General features: G+C 40.9%; 2 pseudogenes; both read right to left on the bottom strand.

Annotated features, from left to right (window-relative positions):
• Positions 1 to 2,463: 2,463 nt before the first annotated feature.
• Positions 2,464 to 4,051, bottom strand: LOC109564403 (protein CBFA2T2 pseudogene; annotated as a pseudogene).
• A 16,812-nt stretch (positions 4,052 to 20,863) lies between these two features.
• On the bottom strand, positions 20,864 to 21,444 carry LOC109564402 (dihydrofolate reductase pseudogene; annotated as a pseudogene).
• Between the last annotated feature and the right edge of the window lie 625 nt (positions 21,445 to 22,069).

The raw sequence follows: 22,069 nt of genomic DNA, 5'->3' as shown, positions 1-22,069 counted from the left end.
GGATGGATTGGTTGGATCTCCTTGCAGTCCAAGGGACTCTCAAGAGTTTTCTCCAACACCACAGTTCAAAAGCATCAGTTCTTCAGTACTCAGCTTTCTTTATGGTCCAACTCTCACATCCATACCTGGCTACTGGAAAAACCATAGCTTTGACTAGATGGACCTTTGTTTACAAAGTAATGTCTCTGCTTTTGAATATGCTGTCCAGGTTGGTCATAGCTCTTCTTCCAAGTAGGAAGCATCTTTTAATTTCATGGCTGCAGTCACCATCTGCAGTGATTTTGGAACCCAAGAAAATAAAGTCTATCAGTCTATCACTATTTCCATTGTTTCCCCATCTATTTGCCATGAAGTGATGGGACTGGATGCCATGATTTTCATTTTCTGAATGTTCAGTTTTAAGCCAACTTTTTCACTCTCTTCTTTCATTTTCATCAAGAGACTTTTTAGTTCTTCTTTGCTTTCTGCCATAAGGGTGGTATCATCTGCGTATCTGAGGTTATTGATATTTCTTGCAGCAATCTTGATTCAAGCTTGTGCTTCATCCAGCCCAGAATTTTGCATGATGTACTCTGCATATAAGTTAAATAAGCAGGGTGACAATATACAGCCTTGACGTACTCCTTTCCCCATTTGGAACCAGTCTGTTGTTTCATGTACAGTTCTAATTGTGTTTCAAGATCCCAAGAGGCTAGTTACTCTGTCAGAAAGGGTTTCCTGGGCTTGAGAGTTCTCTGAAGTCAGAGATCATAGTTCAAGATTGGTTGTCTGTTTAAGACAAGGATTCACCTACTTTTTCCTCCTGAAACTCCTCCATTGTGAGACAGTAGAGGCTGACTCTAGCCCTTCTCCAGGGATGGATCCTCATTCATGTGAGCCAGAATTGGAATTTAATCCTCCTTTTCAGTGGTTGGTCAGGGGTGGGCATGTGATAAACAAAGGGAGCTCAATCAGATGGAAGGGAAGGACTTTAATTTCACAATGGGTGAGGAATGATGGTTAATTTTATGTGTCAACATGAGAGAACTCTGACTGGTATAAAGGGAGAATCTTTCTCTCTCTCAAATGGACATGAAAGAGAAAGCATGTTGCTCTAGGTACTGCTGCAGCCATCTTGTGACCATGCGGGCAGCCTCTTTCTAAGGATAAAGCAGGCATGCTCAAGGGGGAAGACCACAGAGAATTTCAAGAGAAAGAGAAAAAAACCTTTACTATTTCCTGGACCTAGTCCTACCTTGGGGATTTAGCTTTGTGAGATAACAAGTTCCTTGATGTTTAAATATGTGTGAGTCATATTTTCCTCTTTATTTCAACAATTCACTTAACCTGTTGCCTGCTTAGCAGCTACTATGTGCCCGGCGCTGTCCTAAACAATGTGGTCAAAGTGCCTATCCTCATGAAACATAATTTCTGTTAACAGAAAAAAACAGTACACACATGAGTACATAGAATGATATCAGGTAATGCAGCGGGGTAAGAAGACAGGAAGTGTCAATTGGGGGTCATATATCTGAGAGGCTTGCTGTTTGGTCAGGCAAGTGAATAAAGTGAGGGAGTGGGCCATTAAAACATTTGCGGAAAGAACTTTCTAGACAGGGGAAACAGCAAGTTCAAAGGTCCCAAGGCAGGAATGTGCTTGGTATATCTTTAGGAAAAACCCAAATTACTGGTACAGGTGAATGAGATGGAGATTGGTGGTAAGAAGGAGGCAATGGTGAGAACATGTGGGTTGATAGACTTGGAATTGCTTATCTGCATAAAGCAAAGCTACTGGAAAATATTGAGAATGGGAATAATTTGCAGCTCAAAGCATTCTAATGAGTATAGAGGTAAACTAACTTGGACTTAAAGGTACAATCTGCAAAGATCAGGACAGGATTTGCCTTTGAACCTTTGAATAGTCATGGCACTCAGTTAGTCTTTTAGGAACTCATCAGTTCATCTGTTGCTGTATTCTTATAGTTCTAAATAACCAAAGCTCAATATAGTTACATACATAGTGCTCTTGCCTGGAAATCCCATGGACGGAGGAGCCTGGTAGGCTGCAGTGCATGGGGTTGCACAGAGTCGGACACGACGGAAGCGACTTAGCATAGCTTAGATATACAGATAATTGAGAAAATACCTATTTTTCCTATTTTACTAAGAATTTAAATATTTTCAATTGGGAAATAACTGTTGGATTTATTTTATTACATGCTTTTGCAGCCTATGTTGAGATGACATCATGTGTTTTTCCTCCTTTGATCTATTAATATGGAGAATTATATGAACAGATTATTTCCTGTTACTGAATCATCCTTGTATTTCTAGAATAAACCCAACTTGGCTATGGTATATTATGTGTTTAGTATGTTGCTGGATTCAATTTGCTCAGTTTATTTATTATTTTTATATCAGTATTCATAAGAAAAATAAGATTATGGCTTTCTTTTCTGGTGCTCTCTTGTCCTGGTTTTTGTACTAGGGCCTTTGTAAGGGCACTTTGTAAGGGGAGAAACAGCCGCAGTATCGTGCGATGTTGCAGCCACTGCAGTTTCACTGGCTTTGCGGCCACAGTTCCAGCAGTTCTCCGTTGACTCTTCTGCTCGTTTATGACGAGAAAGGCATCCTCTGCAGCCTGCCGTTTGACGTCCGCTATTGTCTGCTCCATTCTAGCTCTCTCGGTTGCAGTCACTTCAAAGGCTTTTTGCTCTGCCTCAGCAACAGCTTTCTGTACTTCTGACATGGCCTGAATTTTCACCTTATTCACAGCTTCAGTCTTTTTCCAAAACTCCACAGGTACATATCCTATTCCCTGCCTACTGTTGAATTCCCGGCGAGAATCATTGCTGAGAGAATCTGCGCTCCCAGGACTGTGCTGCCTGGAGACCAACTCACTCCCTGTTTTCCTCATTTCTGTGTTTTTGTTGAATTGTCTTTTCCAGTAGTTGAGTTCTTCATGGTCTGCTTCTTGACAGTGCCGCAGGACTGCCATGGAGCGCCTTGTTTTCTCTGCCATTTCCATAATGCAGTTGAGGGCACGGTCAAGATGTTTCCATTCATTAGCCCATTCCCTTTCTGTCAAACGGTGGTCTACCAACTCATCTTGATAGCCTCCATTTAGACTAAGAATGTGGTGTCTATCACGAACTTCTCGGTGTTCTATCATCTTGCTAGGCTCACGATATAGGTGGGAAGTTGCGATATCATCTAAGGTGTAGTGCTGAAGAGGCGGAGTAGGATGGAACTGGCCCCCAGCATTCATGAAGGGTACAGTGAGGGCAAGACTGTGCCGGGGAGCAGGGCTAATGGTACACGCTCTCTTGGCAGGAGGTTCAGGAGCAATTGCATCTCTTTCAAAACTGGTCTCTTCCCGCCTCTCTGGACTGGGCCTTTTTCCATTTCCATGCACTTCCATGAGCAGCTCAGAAGAGTCAGCAGGGGACGCAATACTTGTGTTGAGCAGACGGTGTTCGCATTGAGCCAGGTACTGGGATGGGGTCTGCTTGGCAGCCCGAGCGCAGTGTAGCAGTTCTTGCTGCAGCAGAGAAAGGTTGGCCTTGAGGAATGGAATAAAAAAAGGATGAAGAGGAAAGTTTGTAGCCTCCTGGAGCTTGCAATGGAATTCTTCAATTGTTACTGTTGAGTTGACCAGTGTTAGAACAAGAGTCTGCACCTTCTCCCCAGTCTCAGGTGAGATGACATTGCCAAACTGCTGCAGAGTGGCGAGGAAGCGTTTCAACTTGCTGAGCTGCCGAGCACCACGAGTGGCTGGCAACTGTTGGTTAGTTAGTGCAGATGATGTGGAAGAGGCAGGACCATTGCTGAATCTTTGTGGTGGTGATGGGGCACTGCTAAGGGTAGGAGGAGAATTGTTGATGCCATTGCTCAATGCTGTAGGAGTGAATGACACGGGCCTGGGTCCTCCAGGATTTATTGGTGGAAGGGGTGGCATGGTGGGAGTTGAGGAGCTTGACTGTATCTTCACTTTCACAGGAGATCCAGGCATCGCTGGCACCCTTTTGTCAGCACCAAGCTGGAAGGCGGCCGCTCCAGGGACACCCACCATTACCCAGGGCTGCTGCCGTGCACTTCCGCCTCCACTCGTGGCCTGGGTTCCCTGCAGGCACTTTGTAAGTGCTTTCCCACATGCTACAGTCTTTATAATAATTTTAATTGATAAATACTTTTCATTGTGTGGCTGGACCATGGTCTAACACTTTCTTATCCTTGCACGGTTTGGATATTTCCTGTTGCTATAATAGTTTGTAAAATAATGCTACAATAAGTGCACTTTGCAAAGTTATATCCTAATTTTAGTTTTTTTTTTCCCACTAGGATAAATTTCCAGGAATGAGAGGGTAGAAAACTTTCTATGACTTTTAAGATCTATGAGCAAATTATTTTCCCAAAGATTTGTATCGATTTACAGCATCTCCATAATTTTGATGTATTATCTGTACAACATTCTTGTCAGCACTGGATGTCATTTAAATATATATTTTTTCTGTTGTCAGGTATGGAATAGCAACACAGACATCTAATCTCCAGGCTCAGGGGGAGAACTGTGAGGAGAGCACTTTTCCATTAAATGCTGACCCTCCCACTGAGGTTCCAGGGTTGATACAATCGCTGTTGTTTCTTGGGTGTAGAAAGTTAGTCTGAGACTGGGACCCCAGCTCTTGCCTGCATTGTATTGACTGGAGCCAAAGCCCAGTACTCAGATTTGGTCACCTTTTTGTTTTTATTTTGTTTTTAGGTAACATTGATCGGGCTCTTATGCCAAATACAAACTCTTAGCTGCATTTGTTTATTACCAAGAGGGCCCATGGCTGGGGATATGAGGACTTCTATGGGCAGATAGGGCAGGAGCCTGCCTCTGATGGCCTCTTTTCAAAGACAGATGCCTTCCAACTTGACTTTCTCTTCAGTTCAATTTAGTGACTATAAACACGTATCACTATCTTCTGAGGAGGCTGGCTCAGGGAGGGGAGAGAAATCTTGGCTCTTTAACACTGAACTTGTGGTTCTTCCCCAGTTAATCTGTATTAAACAAAACAGCACTTGCTACCTCAGCAGAGAAGACCTCTTATTTTTGTGAAATCAAAGTGCTCTGTAACCATGACGAACTTCCAGTGTCAGTAAACTATCCCCAGAGAGAGGTTCTGATTACAAAAGCCTCATAGAATAACCATGCTGCTGGAATTGTCACACAGGTGCCCGCCCCAGGAGGGGGTCTGATCTCCCTCTCCAAGCTGGGGCCTCAGACAAGGATTAACTGAAGAGCAGAAACCAATCAGGACCCTTTCTATGGTATTTAAATTTAGTTGTAAAAGTGAGCACAACGAGAAGCTGCTGCATAGTTCAGGGAACCCTACTCAGTGCTCTTTAGTGACTGAAATGGGAAGGAAATCCACAAAAGAAGGGTTGTATGTATATGTTTATATGGGCTTCCCTGGTGGCTCAGCTATGTGTATAGCTATATGTATAGCTGATTCACTTCACTATACAGTAGAAACAATACAATATTGTAAAGCAATTATGTGTGTGTGTGTGTGTGTGTGTGTGCTCAGTCATGTCTGACTCTTTGCAACCTCATGTACTGTAGCCCACCAGGCTCTTCGAGCCATGGAATTTTCGAGGCAAGAATACTGGAGCGGATTGCCATTTCCTACTCTAGGGGATCTTCCCCACCCAGGGATTGAACCCACATCTCTTAAACCTCGTGTACTGGCAGGTAGATTCTTTACCACTGTGTCACTTCGGAAGCCTACTATACTCCAAGAAAAATTAAAAAAAAAATTTTTTTTAAAGTAACCACATGCAGTTCAAAGAAAGAATACCCTTGTTTTCATGATGATGGAGAAAAACAAGCGGCAGAATCTAGAAACCAAATTTCTGTTCTTAAGTGACTAAAGAGAAAGAGGGGGCACAGGGAAGAGGTGTGTTCCTAGATTAAAATTTATCTTGAGTGACATGCTAAAGCCTTATACCTCCCTGAATTTGAAACACATCAGACTTGCTGTTTTTGTCTCTTCCATGAACTATAAGTTTACAATCAATATTTAATAAACATGTGTTGAACATGTAGAATATTATAGAGTATTCTGAATTGTGTATTTAATCCTACAGACGTGAATAAACTAAGATTTTGTCCTTACCTTCAAGCTCACTGTGTCTCAGGCAGGAAAAAACTGTATACAGACATAACGATGGATGTTAGGTCAATGTGCTGTGGGAACCCTAAGGAGATAAATACCTTGGTTCAATGAACTAAGTACTAAGCTCTGAGGCTCTTCATATGACTTCTTGCCTCTTCAGTTCAGTTCAGTTCAGTCACTCAGTTGTGTGACTCAGTTGTGTGACTCTTTGTGACCCCATGGACTGCAGCATGGCAGACTTCCCTGTCCATCACCAACTCCCAGAGCTTACTCAAATTCACGTCCATTGAGTCGGCGATGCCGTCCAACTATCTCATCCTCTGTAATCCCCTTCTCTTCTCTCTTCCCACCTTCAGTCTTTCCCAACATCAGGGTCTTTTCCAATGAGTCAGTTCTTCACGTCAGGTGGCCAAAGTATTGGAGTTTCAGTTTCAGCATCAGTCCTTCCAATGAATATTCTGGACTGACTTCCTTTAGGATTGACTAGTCTGATCTTGCAGTCCAAGGGACTCTCGAGAGTCTTCTCCAACACCACAGTTCAAAGGCATCAATTCTTTGGTGCTCAGCTTTCTTTATAGGCCACTATCACATCCATACATGACTACTGGAAAAACCATAGCTTTGACTAGATGGACCTTTGTTGGCAAAGTAATGTCTCTGCTTTTTTTTTTAATTTAAATTTATTTATTTTAATTAGAGGCTAATTACTTTATAATATTGTATTGGTTTTGCCATACATCAACATGAATCCACTACGGGAGTACACGTGTCCCTAATCCTGAACCCCCCTCTCCCACCTCCCTCCCCATACTATCCCTCTGGGTCATCCCAGTGCACCAGCTCCAAGCATCCTGTATCCTGCATCAAACCTGGACTGGCGATTCATTTCTTATATGATATTATACATGTCTCTGCTTTTTAATATGCTGTCTAGGTTGTCAAGTATTTAGGACCAAGTAAATGACATTCTAATAGATCTTACAGAACTAACAGCAGAACTATTGCTGGTAAACTTTTAGAAGTATGAAGGGTAGCAAGAGAGCCAAGAAATGGACAAACGTTGCCTACAAAAACTAAAGGTGAATTATTGAAATTAGACAGGTAAGACTGATAGCTGTACCAGCAATTTGGGAGGCAATACTTATGGGTGATCACCAAAACAGTCATGTCAAACTAGATAAAGAGCACATAGAGCACACTGATTTCAGAAAAATGCCTAAAATGTCTTATTTTTAATTTTTTGGGGGGCAAGATGAAGGAGAGGCAGACATGGGTGGTGGTCACTGGTGAAATTTCAGGGCCTGTGTTCATGGCCCCATCTGTTTTCCCCTCTTCCCTTGAACCTACTCAGGAAGATGGGACCATTCAGTTCAGTTCAGTTCAATCGCTCAGTCATGTCCAACTCTTTGCGACCCCATGAATCGCAGTACGCCAGGCCTCCATGTCCATCACCAACTCCGGGAGTTCACCCAGACACATGTCCATCGAGTCAGTGATGCCATCCAGCCATCTCATCCTCTGTCGTCCCCTTCTCCTCCTGCCCCCAATCCCTCCCAGCATCAGAGTTTTTTTCCAATGAGTCAACTCTTCTCATGAGGTGGCCAACGTACTGGAGTATCAGTTTTAGCATCAGTCCTCCAATGAACACCCAGGGCTGATCTCCTTTAGAATAGACTGGTTGGATCTCCTTGCAGTCCAAGGGACTCTCAAGAGTCTTCTCCAACACCACAGCTCAAAAGCATCAATTCTTTGGCGCTCAGCTTTCTTCACAGTCCAACTCTCACATCCATACATGACCACAGGAAAAACCATAGTCTTGACTAGACAGACCTTTGTTGGCAAAGTAATATCTCTGCTTTTTCAATATGCTATCTAGGTTGATCATAAATTTCCTTCCAAAGAGTAAGCATCTTTTACTTTCATGGCTGCAGTCACCATCTGCAGTGATTTTGAAGCCCCCAAAAATGAAATCTGACACTGTTTCCACTGTTGCCCCATCTATTTGCCATGAAGTGATGGGACCAGATGCCATGATCTTCATTTTCTGAACATTGAGCTTTAAGCCAACTTTTTCACTCTCCACTTTCACTTTCATCAAGAGGCTTTTGAGTTCCTCTTCACTTTCTGCCATAAGGGTGGTGTCATCTGCATATCTGAGGTTATTGATATTTCTCCCAGCAATCTTGATTCCAGCTTGTGCTTCTTCCAGCCCAGTGTTTCTCATGATGTACTATGCATATAAGTTAAATAAGCAGGGTGACAATATACAGCCTTGATGTACTCCTTTTCCTATTTGGAACCAGTCTGTTGTTCCATGACCCATTCTGACTCTTGCTTCCTGACCTGCATATAGGTTTCTCAAGAGGCAGGTGAGGTGGTCTGGTATTCCCATCTCTTTCAGAATTTTCCACAGTTGATTGTGATCCACACAGTCAAAGGCTTTGGCATAGTCAATAAAGCAGAAATAGATATTTTTCTGAAACTCTCTTGCTTTCTCCATGATCCAGCGGATGTTAGCAATTTGATGGGACCATTGGCCAGTGTTTTTTTTTTAAGAATTGAAAGAACTGGACGAAAGTGAAAATACTCTGTTTGGAGTTCAAACAGGATGTCATATTAATAAACATTTACCCTGTCTCATTCTTCCCTCTTTGACATTTGAGGCCATAATAAGGTCCGTGGGGGGGAGCTTTAGGTAGGATGAAGGAAAAAATTATGAAAACCTCTTTATCTCTTTTTCCTGTTTATTTAAAAAATATGTAAAATTTTAGCCAAGAATTACATTACGTGGTTAAATACTCAAATACTCTACCAAGAGCTAGAATGACAAATGGCATCCTCTGGCTGTATCCCACCCTATTTCCAAGTTCAGCTCACCCTACTTCCAAGTTCAACTATCCTAGAGCAACACTTTTCAACTCTTTTTAACTGTTCCATTTGTCATTTGCTTCTCTGTTTCTAAGTAATACGCCTATATTGAAATTTCTAGATTTATAAATTTGTGATGTTGTTTATTGACTTTCTGTAATGAAGATGAGGGAGCAGGGTGGTATGTCATCCATTTATATACCAGCCCCCTTCCCTTTTCCCCATCTTCAAATGTGGCCCCCTTATACCCTTCTGGTCAAGTTTGGGTTTGTCGTTCTCTGGGCCATTTTTTGACTCTTCTGGATTCTCTTCAACTCTCTCCTGCCTTGGATTGCTCATTCCTGAATTTGATATTTTCTTCTTCCTTTATTGACTTCCTTGTTTATATTTCTTGGTTGCTTCCTGAGAACAGGCACATCTGAGATATTGCATGCCTGAACATTTCTTTATCCTACTTTTATGCTTGACTGAAAATGTGTCTAGGTGTAGAATTTGCTAAGATGAAGATACTATTCAATAGAATTTTGAAGGTATTTTTCCATATTACTGTGAAGGAGCTCTGGTGAAAAGAATATTATGTGTTCATAAAATTTATTTCATCTTCTTTGTGGGCAAGACTGCCTCATTTCTCAGCCTTGTTTGCAGTTAGGTCAGAGCCATGAGATTGAGTTATGGTGGAGTGTGGTGGGGAATGATGTGCCTACTTCAGGCTCGCCCTGTCTTCTAGGCTGTCTCTTTCCCATCCATGGTGGTCTGGGCCACACCTCAAGATGATGTTGTCACAAGATGGACCCTCTGTCCCTTAATGATAGCAGAGCCCTGCCCTCAGCTTCTGCTGATGGTAAGTGATTTTATTATGTTCAGCCACTGAGACCTGGGGACTTTTGTTAGCTAATCTGATTAATATGCAAATCCTGTGTCATTCTGATTCTAGTTCCTTCTTATGTGACTTGTTTTCCATGTGACCTATTTTTCTCTTTGGAAGATGGATGGAAAGAACACAGCATGGATACAACATTTGAGCACATGCCTAAAGGATTAGTAGGAGTCTGCTGGGCAGAGGGAGCTGTATAAGGTGGGGCACAGCAGCGGGGTGGTGTAATAGAGTCTGTTTGAAGAACATTGAAAAGTCTGCACAGGAAGTCATTTGTTCATTCATTCATCCATTCTTCAAGTATTTATTGAGTGTCTATTTGCTGTCAGATATAATACTGCATGTGTGTGTGCTCAGTTGCTTCAGTCCAACTCTTTGTGACCCCATGGACTGTAGCCTGCCAGGTTCCTCTGTCTATGGGATTTTCTGGGCAAGAATGTTGGAGTGGGTTGCCATGCCCTCCTCCAGGATATTGTCCCAATGCAGGGATTGAACCCGTATCATCGCAGGCAGATTCTTTACCACTAGCACCACCAGGGAAGCCCCAGATACAATACTGCTGCTGCTGCTGCTGCTGCTAAGTCGCTTCAGTGGGTAGAAAAACAATGACCCCTATGGATTAGTGGTAGAAGTAGAAATGTAAAGAAAAGTTTAAAAAATATTTAGATACTGTCAGAGAAATATAACATAGTGGTTATGGGCATGGGCTCTGGACACAGACTGCCTAAATTCAAATCCTAACTCCATTACATTTCTCTGTGTGACCTTGGGCAAGTTACTTAACTCCAGTTTTTTCACATGTAAAATGGAGATATTAACATTATAGCAATATTCTTGTTGTGAGGGTTAAAGGAGACAATGACAAGAAAGTGTTTAATATGTATTGAACAGGGAGTAAGACTAAAAACATTAGCTGTTATTATTATGTGTGAATAGAGGCTGATGCTAGGAACTTTTATAAGCTAGGTCAAGCCTGTCAGGACCCAGGCTGTATCCTGTAGACTTAGAGATTATTTCAAAGCAGAGATGAACGAGAGACTCATTTTTAGTGCCTTGTCATTCTTCTTGTCTTACAAAACTCAGTTTCAAGCGAATAACAATTTTCCTAAACTCTTGTCAGCCCATTACATGGCTACACTGAACAACAGGCTTGGGGCATATTCACAAGTTCCTATTTTTATTAAACTGACACTGGCATCAAAGTTCATCCTTATTTACTAGTTTTGATTCCTCAAGGCCAGAGTAAGTCAACGTGAGTCAAATTGTTTCCTTTCATAATGTTTCTTAGGCTACTTGTGATTTGATTCACTGCATGGAGACATTTGAATGCATAGTCATAGAACCACAGAACATCAGGGCTGGAAGGGGCTTCAGAGACACTCATGCAAACCCCTCACTTTGCAGATAAAGACTGAGGGTACTGGTTTATTTTCCTACTGTCAACAGTGTTCCTGGCAGTAACTGTTAGTGTTTGAGGGTGATAATCGTGACTTTCTCCTTGCTCAGAGCTTTGGACTAACAGATAAACACAGGAATCTGACAGGAGGAGGTACAGATGCTGACTTTCCTACTGAAAGGGGTTAAATTAGAGAGCAGGCCTTGACCTGGCCTTTGCTCTGACTCCAACCAACACATGGGACAGGCACTGATGGTTGTCTACTCGACACCAGTAGGTGTCCTGTCTCGTCAGCAGAGCTGGTCTTCCACTGTAGAGGCTGGAAATGCCAGGCACTCCCATTCCCAGCCTTCCTTACAGTAAGGACATGATCGTGTGGCCTGATTCTGGCCAATGCGATTAAAGAGGAAACTGGCAGGAAGTGCTGGTAAGACCTTTCCTCTCTTAAAAGAGAAATGCTGTGACAAGGTACTTTCTTCTTCTTATTCCTCCCCAGCCTGATGTTTTGTTTTTGGACACTGTTGCCTAAGGACACTAAGTTTGGAGTTGGGGCAGGTCATGAGGGCAGGCAGGTCAGCATGCTGGGGATGGCAGACCAGGCAGATGGGCAGCACCCAGGTCCTTGATGACAATGTTAAGCAGCAACACCAATGCTGGATCACCCTGACTCTGGGCTTCTTGTTACTTAAGCTCAAGTATGCTTATGACACCTTCAGTGTCTTGTTATTTGCAGCCAAAACCATCCCAATTGATAAATCTACCTGAACTCTAAACCTCCAAGATTTTGAGTCACCATATTTATTTTCCAATCTCATCAGTCGATCAGAAAAGAAACACAGGTGGGGTGTAGAGTAGAGAGACAGAGGCATGAAGCGTTCTACCCATCCTTTTCTGCCCACTGCAGACAAGTGAGAATGGGAGATAAGCATCTCTCCCCACCCTGATCTTACCATTGGAAATTAGAGTCTAAAAGACAAGGGTCTTCTAATTTTTGAAGAGTTAGATCCATGATTTTACATGATGAGCAGGGCTGAATTGAGAGTGAGTGTATTCTGATAGCAGTTCTGAGGCTTCACACTTTGGGCTCAGTCTTCTACAGGCCTCACCGGTCTTCAAGGCAGTGCAAAAAACAGCACCAACAGCAGTGTTAGACATGCCTGAAATACGCATCTTGTTTCCAGAGCCTTGGACATGAATAATGCAGAAAGGATGAACCTAACGACCACATCTTTGAGGCACAGTAATTTCATTATGAAGTTTCCTTTTTTACTTTTGCCCCTGAGGGGAGAGGATTATTAAAATTATGTCATTACCCATCAGGCTGTCAGAAAAGCCCAAACTCCTTTGTCCAAAGAGAGCTGCTGAACAGCAGAAGTGATAGAAGCAAAGACCTGGCTGCCAATCAAATCTGGTTTCCATAGTCTCCACATTTCTTTGATGAGACATTTCAAGCTGCAAAGAAGGAAAATGTTTTTTCCTTTCCAAGTAATTGAAGTTAGTTATAAAACTCAGTCAAACAGACCACGGTGCCAAGGAGTTCCAAGAAGCAGATATGTGTGCCCTGCCTGACCACTCACATGGAGGACTCTGTTCCGATTGTTGGGGGGTGGAAGCCATCAGGTTACTGTCCTGTTATGGGAAAGAAGATAATGGGAAGGGCCCTGCTCCCAGGGCCTAATCCTTCTAGAACTTCTTGTTGCCTGTGTAAGTTCACAGCCTCTCATGTGGACCCCACTCTGCACTAACTCAAAGCATTTCATGGTGACACCTGCACTCGTCCACTGAGCTTTCATTTAGAAATTGAAAGGCAGATCTTATTGGATTGACTGTTTGCTTTTCCAGAGATACTTGCCAAACTTTAATGGAAGCTAAGTTTTGAGTTGGGAAAAAGTAGGAATAACTGATATTTGGTGTTCTCCACAAACATTCAGTTCTCATTCAGTTCAGCATTTATTGCTTACTCTGTAAGGCACTGGGGTTGGAAGATTGAACAGGAGAGTGATGGGGAACTATTAGTAGGGGTTGAAGACAAGTGAACTGTTCATGAAAGGAGCTGCAATAGGGGAGGCATGAGGAATGATGAAATCACATGTCTTGGGTGCCCATCTCAGACTTTGAGGCTCAGAGAAGGCTTCCTGAAAGAAGCTAGCAGTGAAGCCAAGTCCTAAAGGATGAACAGGGGGTGAGGCAGAGGTAGGGGTTGGGGAGAGGAAAGGGCAAATGTGATGACCAGATGGGAAAGAAGGTGGTCCTTGGCTCATGCAGAGAGACCTGAACTTGAAATGAGAATGGGGAGGGGCTAAGGAGAGAGCTTTGTTAAAGAGCTTGTATTTTGTCTTGGGTGGCATGAGAAGCAGTGATGAGTTTAAACCAGAATGAACAAGTCGTATTTAGACTGACATTTAGAAAAGATCTTCCCAGGTACAGTGAACAGAAAGTCAGAGGCATTAGTAAGAAGGGTCTTCAGGGGTTTTGAATTAGGAAACTGAGTCACAGGGTATTTAGGAGATAAAACTGATAGAACTGCACATGTTGGGGGGTAGGGGTGCAGGGGGTGGGATTGGGAGGTACTTAGAATGAATCTCAAAGGTTTCATTTCAGAGATGGGAAATGACAGACGAAGTGGGTGGGAAAGACCCTACGGAGAAAGATAAAGAACTTTGTTTGAAACATAATGAAGTTAGGATGTTTCTGTGACATCAAATGGGCTTCCCAAGTGGCGCCAGTGGTAAAGAATCCACCTGCCAATGCAGGAGACGTAAGAGATACGGTTCCATCCCTGGGTTGTGAAGATCCCTTGGAGGAGGTCATGGCAACCCACTCCAGTATTCTTGCCTGGAGAATCCCATGGACAGAGGAACCTGGGGGGCTCTGGTTCACAGGGTCACAAAGAGTTGGACATAGCTAAAGTGACTTAGAACGCACTCATGCATGTGACATCAAATAGAGAGATCATGTAGATAGTAAGGAAATCAACAAATGGTATTAGATGTTAATGTACTTAATAATTTGAGCTTCCCTGATGGCTCAGACAGTAAAGAATCCACCTGCAGTGCAGGAGACCCAAGTGCGATGCCTGGGTTGGGAAGATTCCCTGGAGAAGGGAATACACTTAATATTCAGGCTGCTTCAGCTTCATATTTGGGGCGTTAGTTTGCTTTATATCCATGGCTTGTTAACTCAGAATCATGGGTTTGAGACTCTTTATTCAGCTCTTAAAAATCTCAAACTGCTTCTCTAATCCTTGGTCAGCATTTTGCAAAGGTGGGTCCCTGGTTCCAAGAGACATCTAGGACCCAGGCCCACGGCTACAGAGCGAATTGGGTCTCAGGTGTGCCTTTGATATACTGCTGTTCACTCTACCATAGCCACCATGGCCTCAAGATCTTATATTGTACTTTCCTTCTCCTCAGGCTTTGCCTGTCCAGCTTATCTTTTAGACTGGTGATTTTGCTTTTTCAAAGCCCATTATTTATTATTAAATTCTTCTATTCCCTTGATAATTTTAGCTTCCCATCTCTGGACTTGATTGTTCACTAAATGTCAGGGCCATCTCTACTTAGAAAAAAATTCTCCCCATAATTTATTTTGATGTGAGCTCTTCAGCCAGGTTAAGGTAAGAAGCAGTGATTCAGTCAGGCAGATTAGTGCATTTCTAAAGACTGAGACTCTCAAATCAAGTAATTAGGCTCAGCAGATCAGAAATCGGGTTCTAGATAAATAAGTGTTTTGATAAATTCTGAAAAAAAAAATCATCTCTTTAATGGACTCCTTGCTGCTTTAAGCTTTGAAATTTCACATGCATCAGCTGCACGGGCTCAGCTGGCAAGGCCTCGGATGTTGCCATAAAATTGATGTAATTATCCCTCACTGTAGGCCCAGGTTTCTCACTGGAACAGCCTAAAAAGGTGGCTAAAGCAGGCGGATATAGGAAAAGGTGGTCAGAGCTGAATTTGAATCCCAGCTCCATCACTGACTAGCTGGAAGGCCACGGTCAATTTAACTTCTTTGGGCCTCAGTTTCCTCATCATAAAGGTAGATAATAATACTTCACAGGATTGTTGTTGCTGTTGTGAGAATTAATAGTCATGCCATATGAAAAGGGTTTGGAAGGAGTTCAGATAATTTTTTCTTGCCACTGGGTATCACCATCTATGCTTTAGACCTGTGCCGTTCATTATGGTGTAAGTAATTCATCAGCACTTGAAACGTGGCTGCTTTGAATTGAATGTTCTGTCAGTTATGCATATCGATACAGATTAGACCAAAGACTTAGCATAAGAAAAGGATGTAAAAAGAGTATGGAGTATTTCATGAATAATGTTTTATAGTGTTTGACGTGAAGTGAAAGTTGCTCAGTCATTTCCGACTCTTTGCGACTCCATGGACTATACAATCCATGGAATTCTTCAGGCCAGAATTCTGGAGTGGATAGCCTTTCCCTTCTCCAGAGGATCTTCTCAACCTAGGGACTGAACCCAGGTCTCCCACATTGCAGGCAGATTCTTTATAAGCTGAGCCACCAGAGAAGCTCTTCATGTTAATTATATGACAATATCTGGTTCAATTTTATTTCTAGCACTTAACACACTGGAATTAATTATTATAATTAATTTTACCTTTTCCTTTTGTTTTCTTAATATGGCTACTAGAAATTTAAAATTGCATATGTGGCTTGAATTCTCCTGCTATTGAACACCTCTGTTTTGGACATAGGACTTATCCTTAAAGGACTTCTAACCTAGCAAAGCACTCACCAGCTGGTGTCTCTCTTCCAGTCTATCTCCTCACTATGCCCACAGGATCTTTCTGAAGCACAGAATGTTTCTTTCTGAAACTCCTCTTTTATGTTGGAAAAAAGATTGAGCCTTTCAGAATGCCTGATCTGCTACCATCCTCATTCCTGTCTATCCTCCTGAGCACTCTGCTCAACCATGATGACTCCTTGTAGCTTCTTGAACTCACCACATCCTCTTCCACATCTTTGTGATTCATTCAATGAATAGTTTTCAATAATTAGCTGTGAGCCAGGTAGTGTTTTAGGCCTTGGATAAATTGCAGTGAACAAGACAGATGAAAAGTCTGCTCTTTTAAAAAGTTTTTATTGAAATATAGTTGATTTACAATATGTTAATTTCTGATGTACAGCAAAGTGATTCAGTTATACATATACATGAATTCCTTTTGATATCCTTTTCTATTATGATTTTTCACAGGATATTGAACATGGTTCCCTGTGCTATACAGTGGGACCTTGTTGTTTATCATTTCTATGTTCACTACTTTGCATCTTCTGACCCCAAATTCCCACTCCATCTCTTCCCCCACCCCCTCGGGAGTCATACATCTGTTCTCTATATCTGTGAGTCTGTTGTGTTTCACAGATAATTTCATTTGTGTCATATTTTAGGTTCTACATGTAAGTGATACATGGTATTTGTCTTTCTCTTTCTTTGTATGATAATCTCTAGTTGAATCCATGTTGCTGCAAATGGCAATATTTCATTCTTTTTTATGGCTGAGTAACATTCCACTGAATATACGTACTATATTTTCTATTCATTTATCTGTTAATGGACACTTTGGTTGTTTCTGTTTCTTGGCTTTTATGAATACTGCATCTATGAACATAGGGGTCCATGTATCTTTGTGAATTATAGTTTTGTTCCAATATCTGCCCAGGAGTGGGATGCTGGATCATATGGCAACTCTAGTTTTTTGAGGAGGCTCTATGTTGTTTTCCATAGTGGCTGTACCAGCTTACACACCTACCAACGGTGTAGAGGTTTCCTTTTCTCTATGCCCTCTCTGGTAGTTGTTATTTGTAGACTTAAATGATGGCCATTCTGATCAGTGTAAGGTGATATCTCATGGTAATTTTGATTTGCATTTCTCTAATTATTAGTGACATTGAGAATCTTTTCATGTGCCCTTGGCTATCTGTATGTGTTCTTTGGAGAAATGTCTATTTAGGTCTTTTGTCCATTTTTTTGATTGGGTTGTTGTTGTTGAGTTGTATGAGCTGTTTTTATATTTTAGAAATTATTATTTTTGAAACTGTTGGTCACATTGTTTGCAAATATTTTTTCCCATTCTGTAGGTTTTTTCATTTTGTCTATAGTTTCTTTTGCTGTGGAAAAGGTTATAAGTTTGATTAGGTCCCTTTTGTTTATTTTTGCTTTTATTTTGATTGCCTTGGGAGACTGACCTAAGAAAACATTGATACGATTTATGTTAGAGAATGTTTTGCCTATGTTCTCTTCTAGGAGTTTTATGGTGTTATGGCTTATATATATATGTCTTTAAGCCATTTTGAGTTTATTTTTGTGTATGGTGTGAGGGAGTATTCTAACTTCATTGATTTATATGTGGCTGTCCAACTTTCTCAACATCACTTGCTGAAGAGACGTTTTCCTATTGCATATTCTTGCCTCCTTTGTCAGATTAATTGGCTGAAAGTGTGTGGGTTTATTTCTGGATTCTATTCTGTTCCATTGATCCGTATGTCAGTTTTTATGCCAATACCATGCTGTTTTGATTACTGTAGCTTTGTAGTATTTGAAGTCTGGGAGAGTTATGTCTCCTGCTTTGTTCTGTTTCCTCAGGATTGCTTTGGCAGTTCTGGGTCTTTTTGGTTCTATAAACTATTAGAATTATGTTTTCTAGTTCTGTGAAAAATGCCGTGAGTAATTTGATAGGGATTTCATTAAATCTTTAGATTGCTTTGGGTCGTATGATCACTTGAACAAAATTAATTCTTTCAATCCAAGAGCATGGGATATCTTTCTGTTTCTTTGACTCATCTTCAGTTTCCCTTATTAATCTTACATAGTTCTCAGCAAACTCTTCAGAGTATTTCTGATGTGTTTTTAAAAGGTACTTTAAAAAAACATTCTCTTTTTGATATTTCATTGTTAGTGTAAAGAAAATGCAATAGATTTCTGTATGTTCATCTTGTATCCTGCCTGCTACCTTTCTGAATTTGATTATCAGTTCTAGAAGTTTTTGTGTGAAATCTCTGGGTTTTTCTCTATATAATTTCATGTCAAAAGAGACTGCTGTTAACTCCAGTGGTGGAGTCAGTGTGTGATTTCCTCTGCTGAAATGAATTCTCTCCCAACTCACTGGAGTCACCTCAACAGGAAGTCTAAGGTCACACAGGATCCTTTCTCCATTTTTATCACTGCACTTACCCCATTTAAATGGTATTTTTTAAGCTTCTGGTTCTTTTGATTTCCTAGCAGTAATACTTAAAATTAACTTCTTTATTTTTTCTTGATACAGAGTACTTTTTCATTAAAAAGTGGACATATAATTGACATATGCCTTGTATTTGTTTTAGTGGTATGTAATGATGGCCTGATATATATGTGTATTGTGAAATGATTACCACATTAGGTTAGCATCCATCATTACACATAGTTACAAAAATTTTTTCTTGTGATTAGAACTTCAAACTTCTACTCTCACACCAACTTTCAAATATACAATAGTGTTGTTAACTATAGGTCATCATTATGAGCATTATAGCCACAGGATTCATTTATTCATCTTATAACTGGAAGTTTGTAACTTTTGACTACCTGCATCCATTTGCCCATCCTGTAAATAAAATGTTGATTTATTTTTTAATCAAACTTTTAATTTTTACATATTTGTAGATTCATTTGCAATTGTAAGAAATGATACAGAGATATTCTGTGTCCCATTCATCCAGTTTCCCTCAGTATTTTTTATACTTAAAACTGTAGTACAATAGTATATTGTCAGGGTATTCAGTTCAGTTCAGTTCAGTTGCTTATTAACATTGATATAATTACCCATCTTGCTTACATTTACCCAGTTTTACTTAGATTTCCCAGGTGGTGGCAGTGGTAAAGAACCCTCCTGCCAATGCAGGAGGTGCAAGAGACAAGGGTTTGATCTCTGGATTGGCAAGATCCTCTGGAGTAGGAAATGATAACCCACTCCAGTATTATTGCCTGGAAAATTCCACAGGCAGAGGAGCCTAGTGGGATACAGTCCATGGAGTTGCAAAGAATTGGACATGACTGAGCACATGCCTCAACTTATATTTGTGTATATGGGTATATTGATATTTAGTTCTGTGCAATTTTATTACATGTTTTGTTCATTTATTTACCACCACAGTGAAGAGAGGAGAAGGCAATGGCACCCCACTCCAGTACTCTTGCCTGGAAAATCCCATGGGCGGAGGAGCCTGGTGGGCTGCAGACCATGGGGTCATGAAGAGTTGGACACGACTTCACTTTCACTTTTCATTTTCTTTTTTTTTTTGCTGCATGCTTTCCCCACACATTAACATTTATTAGACATTTTGAGTTGATACATAAGTTGCTTCTTAGCAGTTTTTGGCATTTTTCAGTCATCCTTTTTTTTACTGCTGCAGATGTTACATTTTATAGACATATTAAATAGTTGTTATTAATCAACATTTGGGTTCTTTCCAGGTTTAAAACAAAATTTTGCAACAGATATTCTTGGACCCATCTCTTTGTTCAGGAATAATTTTTAGAAGTGGAAGCTCTGGGTCCAAACCCAGAATATTTTGAATTTTAATTGATATTGCTAACTTACACACTAAAAAGTTTGTACCAATTTATAATTCGGAAAATGCTATTTTTTTATATTAGTAATCTAAATCTTTGCTAATAAGATGGGTAAAACATGGTTTTGTTTCTAACTTACTAATTTTGGTTTCTAGCAATATTCATTCTCAATTTACTACCTTTTAAATTTTTAGCCATTATGCTTGATTTTAGATTATCCTTTTTTGTAAAGAGCAGCCAATTCTTGTTCTATCATTTTAACATCCTGTGAAATCTCACTGAAGGTCAGAAACAAAGTTTTTAAAGGTCTCAGATGTTCTCTTAACCATCAAAAGGTAGTCTTGTACCTGTTTATCACTATCCTTGTAGAATGGTCTGAGTGAACAGAATTTTTTTCAATAGTGCGATCTATATGGAGTAATTCTTAGTCCCTCTTTTGATCTAATTTAATAACTGAATGCTAGTTTTTCTGTTTATTGTCCATTTCTGACCTTTGAACTTACCCCCTAGCTCTACAGGATCTGGTTTCAATTCTTGCCACCAGGGGACTCTCCTACTTTGGGCTGTCTTGATAGATATATTCTACCCTAGGTGGTGCTGGTAACCTATTCCTGGCCCTTAATGGGAATTCAGACAGTTATAGCAAGAAATGTTTTACAAATGGTATCTGATATAGTCTAGTTAAGATTAATGGGGAATATACAACTATGTGAAAAACAGATAAATTATGAGAACCTACTATATAACACAGAGAACTCTACTCAATGGTCTGTGGTGATCTAAGGTAAGGAAATCCAAAAAACAGGGGATATATGTATATGTATAGCTTATTCACTTTGTTCTACAGCAGAAACTAACACAACATTGTAAAGCAAGTATACTCCAATAATAATTAATAAAAAAGGTTAATAGGGAATAAAAGTACATTGCTTAGAGATAATCTAAAGTGAACAGAAGTCTCTACAACAAAAAATATATAGTTTTTTTGTGGGGGGAGAAAGGCTTGAAAAAGATCAGAAAACATTTTCACATTAATTGTTCTTTTCATATACTTCAAATTTGTACTTAATGCCTTTTTCCTCCTGGACATCCAAAGGAACACCTGGATATTCTGGAAGAAGTTTATATTTTTCAAAATCAATTTCTGGGAAAAATGCATCACTTTCAAAATTCTTGCTTGATCCTTGTCACAAATAGTCTAACATGGCCTGGCTTGTTCATGGCTTCCTTATAAACAGAACTGCCTCCCAGTATCCAAACCATGTCTACTTTATTTTTTAATTCTGGATCTTCAATAAGTTCAAAGGCATCATCCAGACTTCTGGCAAGAAAATGAGCTCCCTTTGGAGGTTCCTTGAGTTCTCTACTGAGAACTATATTAATTCTGTCCTTTAAAGGTCAATTCTTCTCTGGAATGGAGAACCAGGTCTTCCTACGCATAATCACCACATTCTGTTTACCTTCTACTGAAGAGACTGTAGTCATTCTTTGGAAATACTGGAATTCATTCCTGAGCGGTGGCCAGGTTCCCGTTCTTGCCGATGCCCATGTTCTGGGACACAGCGACGATGCAGTTTAGCAGACGAACTATGACAGCGGGCAGGAAATACTTTCTGACCCCGACCCCGGCACGGTCAGCAAGCTTGGCCTCACTTTTCACTTTCATGCATTGGAGAAGGAAATGGCAATCCACTCCAGTGTTCTTGCCTGGAGAATCCCAGGGACGGGGGAGCCTGGTGGGCTGCCATCTATGGGGTCGCACAGAGTTGGACACGACTGAAGGGACTTAGCAGCAACTTAGCAGCAACAGTGAAGAGAAGAACATTTCCACCATCACAAAAAATCCTACATTTGCCCTTCGTAATCACATCCATCTCCTTCCTATCTCTGAGTCTCCTTAGTGAAAAGTGAAATTGTCAGTTGCTCAGTAATGTATGACTCTTTGCAACCTCATAGACCGTAGCCTGCCAAACTCCTCTGTCCATGGGATTCTCCAGGCAAGAATACTAGAGAGGGTTTTCATTCCCTTCTCCAGGGGATCTTCCCAATCCAGGAATTGAACCTCAGTCTCCCACATTGCCAGCAGATTCTCTACCATCTGAGCCACCAGGGAAGCCTTGACCACTGGCAACTCAGTCTGTTCTCTGTCTCTAGAATCTTATCATTTCAGGAATGGTATATAGATGGAACCATATGATAAATATCTCTTTAGGACTGG

Source organism: Bos indicus, chromosome 10, assembly GCF_029378745.1.
Source record: "Bos indicus isolate NIAB-ARS_2022 breed Sahiwal x Tharparkar chromosome 10, NIAB-ARS_B.indTharparkar_mat_pri_1.0, whole genome shotgun sequence".
Classification (NCBI taxonomy): Eukaryota; Metazoa; Chordata; class Mammalia; order Artiodactyla; family Bovidae; genus Bos; species Bos indicus.
This window is presented reverse-complemented; position numbering and strand designations above follow the sequence as displayed.